This window comes from Myotis nattereri, assembly GCF_964212035.1.
Source record: "Myotis nattereri genome assembly, chromosome: 5".
Classification (NCBI taxonomy): Eukaryota; Metazoa; Chordata; class Mammalia; order Chiroptera; family Vespertilionidae; genus Myotis; species Myotis nattereri.
In genome coordinates this window covers 7,493,420-7,501,119 of record NC_138080.1, presented here as the reverse complement: position 1 = coordinate 7,501,119, position 7,700 = coordinate 7,493,420, and positions in this window count along the sequence as shown.

The following is a 7,700-nucleotide window of genomic DNA, read 5'->3' as shown; positions in this document are numbered from 1 at the left end:
GACAGAGAAGCCACTCAGAGGAGCCTCCCAGCCAAGTCTGGAAAAACCATCAGCCCTCAAAGCATAAAAGCAGCATTGCAAGATAAACTTCAAATTGAAAAAAAGACAATCCATATGTTGATAATAGTGAAAAGTCCATGAAGGGAAGTTACTTTGCAGAACAACATACAGTAACCACAGCTGGAATGGCAGGATTGGGGCTTTGCCTGGAGAGCTCCTGGTGCCCACATAGAGCCTTGCCCAGGACCCACCTCAGCAACCCTGAAGGGCAAACAGTACATGTTATTTTTTTAACAATACATGTTATATGGTCCTGGATCAGGAAATAAAAAACAAACAAGCTAAACAATGAGGTTTTTCCTCCAAGTTCAATTGCTGGGAGTCATGTGGGTGAGTGCCCATGTCATGGGAAGATGCACTGAGAGTGACAGGTTATGTGTTGGAATGGACCAGAGGCTTTCAAAGGGTAAAACAGATGTGTGTTTTTAGAAAGAGGACAAAGCAAACATGAGTAAGCTAGCAGTGGGTGAAGTGAGTGCGTGATCTGGGCTTGCAGGAGGCAGACAGGTACCCCCGTTCCCTAGCCAGAGGCACACTGTAGCCGGAGGCTCATTGTAGATAGGCCAGAAATTCTCATTCATAGTTGGGGGCGGAATCACATGGAAACTGCACCTGCCCCTGTGACAAAATGCACACAGAGGACCTGCAGGCTGCGGCCCTGCTCCAGTTCCTGCCCTCCAGGTGCCCACATCCCAGCACCTGTAATGCAGACACCAGCCTGCTGTGCTGGTCTCTCTTCTCATCCCCAAAGTCATGCAGACAAGCAGCAGCCCTCTCACTGTCCACTCCAGTGTCATCAAACCACAGCAGCACCTATGATTCCCTCCTCTGCCCTCCCCTCCTTCTTTTGCCTTCTCCCTCCTCCTGCTTCCTCTTCCATGCCCTTCCCCCTCCTTTTTTCTCCTCTCCACTCTTCTCTCTTGCTCTGGGAAGGGCCTCTGCCTACCCAGCTAATAACCACAGCAGGAGCCTCTGGGCTCCTACTCCAGCCGTTTCCATGGACGAGGGCCCAACACAAACATGGATGCTGCAGCTCCCCTGCCAGCCCAGGACCCCCCACAGCACAGGGTTGGTGGGCAGATGAGGTCATTGCCACAGGGGCGGTAGGGGGAGGAGTACAGATATTTGTTTGGTCTTGTTACCATGGAAACCTGCTAGACCCCTCCTCCACTCCACTCAGTTTGCTGGTTCAGAGGACTAAGCTGCCCCAGGCCCCTAGCTCCATCTCCCACCCTGGCCTGGCCCCACCCAGAACCCAGGGCTGCCAAGGAGCAGCCATAATGGTCAGCCCCACCTCCAAAGAGTGGGGAAAGTGAGGCCTGGGAACCAGGCAGACCAAAACACTTGTCCCCAGACAAGTCTCCCTCTGTTATTGTCATAATTAGCTAGTTTATTAATAATAATAGGAAACGAGCAAAGGGAAGGCCAGACATTATAAGCATGATCATCTGGGCAGCTTTACCAGGAAGCTACAACTTCATGCTCCCCAGGGAACCACCAGTCCCTTCCCTGCAGATAATGGGAAAGGGATTGAACAAAAGGGGAAATGGACACATGTACAGTGAAGCTGGGGTGATGTAGGGTAAGGGGTTGCCTATCAGTCTAGCCTGGGGAACAATGGATTGGCCCATCAGAAGCACATGAAATCTTGGAAAGTTGGTTGGTCAGTATAAAGAAGCTCCTGGGCTGCCTCCACACCTGCAAACGGTAACCAAGGCCAATCAGAAACCCCGCTGAGCAGCCTCCCAACCTGAGCCCTGAGCCCTGAGCCCTGCAGGCTCCTCTTCTTTTTCTCCTCACCCACGGGGCCTTGCCCGTAAGCTGCAGGTACACCCTGTCCTCTGGAACTTCTTGAGGCCTCTTGCCTGCTCCCCCACAGACAGGAAGCAGTCTCCTAGGGGTCTCTGCCCACCAGGCAAAATGTGGTTGGATAAGGCAGGTCTTCCCTACCTGAGGTGCTGGGCCAAGCCAGCTGCAGCTTTTCAGGTAGAGGAGACCAGAGGTGGGGCAGAAGGCCAGTCACAGGGCAAGGCGAGTGGCCAGAAAGAACAGCAACAGCCCAGCACTTCATCCTCAAAGTACACACACACACACACACACACACACACACACACACACAGGCGGATACATGGACCCAGCCCCCCCACACACACATGCTCACACACATGTACACACACAGACATAGAAACACTCAAAACTAGCCAGATGCACAGGGCAGAACCACCACACTCAGGACCCCAGGATCCAAGGAAGACCCAGGTGTCCAGAAATGGCTCCTTGGCAGGGGGGCACATGCCCAGGCAGGAGGAGGGTGGACCCTGGTGGAGGCTTTGCACCAGCCTGTGCTACCCAGAAGCCCTGCTCCCTTCAGAAGCCTGGCCCCTGCCCTCTCACACTGGGTTGATTTCAGCTACAGTTTCGGCCACAATTTCCTAGGAAGAATGGCCCCATTCAAGCTGCCTGCTCCCTATGCCCAGGCAGCTCACAACCCCCTCCCACCAGGCACAGAGACCTGAGACCCCCCACTCAGGAGGAAGCTTTGGTCTTACAATGTGCAATGAGGAGGAGCTGACCCCTATGTATCCCCCAAGTGGTGGGATGCCCCAAGCCCCCCTCCACCCTGCTGCCCACTGCCCCATCCCTCATCCACAGAGCCAATGCCCAGCTGAGGGACCTCACAGGGCTGCCTAGTGGCCTTCAGTTTGGCAAAGATCTGTGCCAGGAAGTACACCTCGGGCTCCTCATGGCAGTGTCCCTGGGGCGGGGGGGTGGGGGGTGGGTGCTGCCACCCTCTGCCGGGGCATGGATATTAGGAGGGTAACCCCACATTTTTCTCTGGGGGAATTAGCAGGTTCACATGGGACTGGAGATGGCCTGCCACCGAGGGTCCAGCAGGACACAGCACAGCTTTGGGGGAACACATGAGGTAGTTCGAGGGAAGACAGAGACCAGCAGTGAGGCTAAAGGGGCCTGGGGACTAGGGACCAATGAGGGTTGTGTGTTGTGCCCAGAGAACCCCAGACTTAGAGCAGGTGAACAGATGGACCAATGGGCCCTGTTGGGGACCCACTGCTGTAAGGAGCTGTGAGAAACCTGCTTCTGGAAGAGGCTGCAGCCTCAGAGCAGGAGGGAGAGCAGGCTTAAGGCACCCCACCCCCAAACACTCCTGGGGAAGGGAGGAGGCAGGGGCAGGTGCCCAATGTGCTGGAGGTGGACTACACCTCCAGCATTCTGGAGGCCTCTCCCCACTGACCAACAAAGGACATGGGCCTTGAAGTGTGGAGGGAAGGTTTGCCCAAGAAACTGCAGTCTTGTTTCCTAATGATCAAGAGAAGGTGTGTGTCCTGCCCTGCCTGCCCACCCGAGGGAGAGCTCAGACCTCCTAACCAGGGCCTGCCCTCACCCAGGGCTCCTTGACTGCCATGGGTAGAGCTGTGTCCCCCAAAATTCACATCCACTTGACACAGTGTGGGACCTTAGTTGGAAATGGGGCCTCTGCAGATGTACTTAATGATCTCCAGCTTTGGGGAAACAAGGGTCTCAAGGCTCAGTCACCAGCTTGAGGCTATGCTAAGCATTGACAGTGGGCAAGCTGAATGTTGCTGGGCTGCTGGGACCCCAGTGACGGCAATGTGAGAGGGACCATGCAGCCACTCAGATAAGGATCCCAGATAAGGGCTCTGCACCTGAGAGCTGTGGCCTCTCCAGGTATGACCACAAATAAACCACCATCCCACATATGGGTCCCGCTGTGCTGTGCTCGGGCTTCAAGAACACTCAGCTCCCTCCACACTCTCACATCGGGATCCACTGAAACAAGTTTTCATGTTTCTACCTCAACTCTTCTCTGTCCTGCCCAAGTCCCTACTTATTAGGTGTACCAGTTAATAATGCGGATTTTTTTCACTAGATGGAGTTACACATGTTGATATATATGCATTTGATACGTATGCTATTTTGTTGTATTGACAGCAAGCTTCAAAACTTCATATGTCAAATTTGCTGAAGGTGTTAACATCATAGATATTTTTACGCTTGAAAATGTCGAATTTCGTGCCAAAAAAAGAGGATTTGTGGGAAGTTTTAATTCATTACTTTATTTTGAAGAAAAGTGCTGCTGAAAGTTATTGTATACTTCGGGAAGCTTATGGTGAACATGCTCCATCTCATGATACTTGTGAACGCTGGCTTAAACGCTTTAAAAGTGTTTATTTCAATGTGAAAGACAAAGATCATCCAGGTCAACCTAAAAAGTTTAAAGACCAACAATTACAAGCATTATTGGATGAAGATGCATATCAAACTCAAAAACAACTTGCAGAAATTATTGCTCAGCAAACAATTTCCAGTCATTTACAAGCACTGGGAAAGATTGTAAAGGAAGGAAAATGGGTGCCACATCAACTGAATGAAAGACAAATGGAAAACTGAAAAGTCATCAGTAAAATGTTGCTTCAACGGCATGAATGTCTTTTTTGCATCGAACTGGCGACGAAAAGTGGATTTATTTTGAGAATCACAAAGGCACAAAATCATGGGTTGATCCAGGTCAACCATTAACATCAACTGCAAGGCCAAATCGCTTTGGAAAGAAGACAATGCTCTGCGTTTGGTGGGATCAGGAATGCGTGGTGTAGTATGAACTTCTAAAACCAGGTGAAACCGTTAACACTGATTGCTACCGACAACAAATAATCAATTTGAACCACACTCTGATCATAAAACAACCAGGAAGTGCCAGAAGACACGGCAAAGTAATTTTGCTTCATGATGACGCACCATCACACACTTCAAAACCAGTTAAAAACACGTTAAAAGATCTTGCCTGGGAAGTATTAACCCACCCGCCGTATTCACCAGACCTTGCTCCTTCAGATGACCACTTGTTCCAATCAATGGCACACGCACTTTCTGAGCAGCACTTCAAAACATACGAAGAAGTGGAAAATTGGGTCTCTGAATGGTTTGCCTCAAAACAAGAAAAGTTCTATTGGAACGGTATCCACAAATTACCTGAAAGATGGGGGAAATGTGTAGCTAGCGATGGACATTACGTTAAATAAAGCACTTTTGATGTTTCTCTTGAAATTATCGTGTTTTCTTTGATTACAAAATCTGCATTATTAACCAGTACAATAATCTGCATTATTAACCCTCCTCCCTCAGCCACTCCTCCCTCAAGCCCTCCTCCCTCAATCCCTCCTCCCTCAGCTACTCCTCCCTCAGGCCCCCCTCCCTCACATCCTTCTCCCCCATACCTCATCTCAGGCCCTCCACCCATAGGCTCATCATAACTACTCAGAAGTCATCAGACTGAGTCGGGCTATAATTTAAAATACGTTTATTTAGTGTTTCCATTTGTTTCTGATTGTGTTACACAAAGCCGTTAAATAAATACATTCTCCTAGTCACTCGAGTACACACCTACTCACTGTATAGATGAGGTAGAGAAGTGGGTAGGCTGGCGGGAGAGCCTGAACACAGAGGAGTCAAGTGTGAATGCCCCTCCTCCCAACCTCCGGACTGGCTGAGCCCCGAACCCACATTCGAGGACCTGGTGGGGAGCAGGTGGCCGGGACCCGCCTGGCCCTCAGCATGGCTGCCCACCCCGCAGCTCCTAGAGAGGCTGACCCCGGGGCCCTGGCCCACTGCAGACACGTTGCCTTCAGAGACCCTCCTGCCACACGAAAGAGAAGCACGTTTAGGAGAGACTCCATCCGCGCGAGTTGCTTCTTTGTTTAGCAAGACATTCTGATATATATTTATATATGAACAAGCCAGCCAGCAGACATTTTCAGTCTGCCTTGTTTTAAAAAATACTTTTCTTAATATTTATGACAAAAATAGCTAAATGTGGTATTTAATTTAAAAAATATATATCCTTCTTTTGACTTGCCACCTTTCCAGACCCAGTAGTGACTGGCTACAGTCTTGTCGTGGGAGCGTGCCGCTCCACCTGCTCTGGGCCCAGCGGGCAGGGATGCATGGGGATGACCAGGAGGCACCCCAGCTCACCCCTTATCCAGCCAGGCCTGCAGAGATGAGGGGCAGGTCCACATCTCCTGCCACTGAGGAGCCCACCTGGCTCCCTTCCAGGATAGGCCTCCACAGCAGTTATTCACGGTGTGTTCTCTGAACCACAGGAGAATAAACTTTACTATTTACACTATAAAACAGGAACAAAGAGACCCACATCAACATAAATAGGTTTTCTTTTAAAAACACAGTTCCCTGGGGTTCCTGGAGCCCCTGGGACTCCAAGGAATGCCCTAGCTCAGTAGTTCCTGCTTCCACACTGCCTGCACCCTCGGAGCACAGCTGCCAGCTGAGCAGGACAGGCCCAGGGCAGAAGCTCCAGAGCCAAGGCTGCCATTCACGTCAATGCGGGAAGGAGAGGCCCACGCTAAGGAAGGGCACAGGGTGGACCAGGTCACAACCCAACCACCCACAGACCACACCAACATACACACACGGGCACATGCGCACGCACATGCACACATGTACACACATCACCCGTGCTTCCACACATGTGCATACATAATGCATACAGCAGAGGCATGTGCTCAGATGCATCCATCCATATAAGCACGCACACCCATGAACACGTGCATATGTTCGCGCACTCATGTATGCATGCATGACATGTGCTTATACACACATGTGCAGTCATGTATGCATACACATCACACATGCAACTTATACATGCACACACTGCACAAGCATACACACAGAGACATACTCAAGCACACATGCACACGTGTGCGCACACTAACACCAAACCAGGTCGGTGTAGGCCATCCTTTACTCCTTCCGGCAAAGACAACAGCATGGCCAAGGAACACAGCCTTCCATTTGCCAAATCCTAGCCCCAAACACACTCCATCACATCTATCCCACCCTGCTTCCCCCACAATGACACAGAGCAAGCTGTGCCTTCCTTGTGAAATAAATGCTCAAGGAGTTGGCCCTGCCACTCTGCCCATGCATACCCCTTGGGGAAGGCAGGCCAGCCTTGCCACCCCAGGCTCCAAAATCTGCATTTAGGGGCTGGAGTGCAGGACCATGTGCCCACATGCTCGCTTCCCAGGATGGCTTCCCTGGGGGCAGCAGCCGGGACCTGACTTCCAGAAGCCCTGAGGGAGGTGGCCAGACACATCTCGCTTTAATTCTTAGAGCAACGACAGCAATGTCTCTCTTGACTTAGTGGTTTCAAACACAAAGCAGATAAGGCAAATAGACGGGGGCGGGGGGGGGGGGGAAGGGGCCCCTGCAGACTGGGAGAGCCACAGCCTGGAACATAATGGGGACAAAGAAAATAATTATTATATATTAGTTAAATTAAAATAAGTTAAAAGTCACTGATATTACTCCAGAGAGAAGTGCTTGATGTCAGAGGGAGCAGCAGCGCCTCCCCCTCACTGGCCGTCCCTCTCCTAGTGGTTTGACTCTAACCAGAGCTGGTGGAGGGCAGCCAACAGGCTGCCACAGAGGCCCTGTGTGATCATGAAGGTGCACCCATGCTCCTCAAAGGGAGCCCAAGTGGTGAGGGGCACTGAGACACAGGAACTGGACTCTTAGGACAAAAAGCATCAGTGCAATGCTGTCGGGTTCCGGGGAGGGAAAAGCCGAGGGTATGCAGA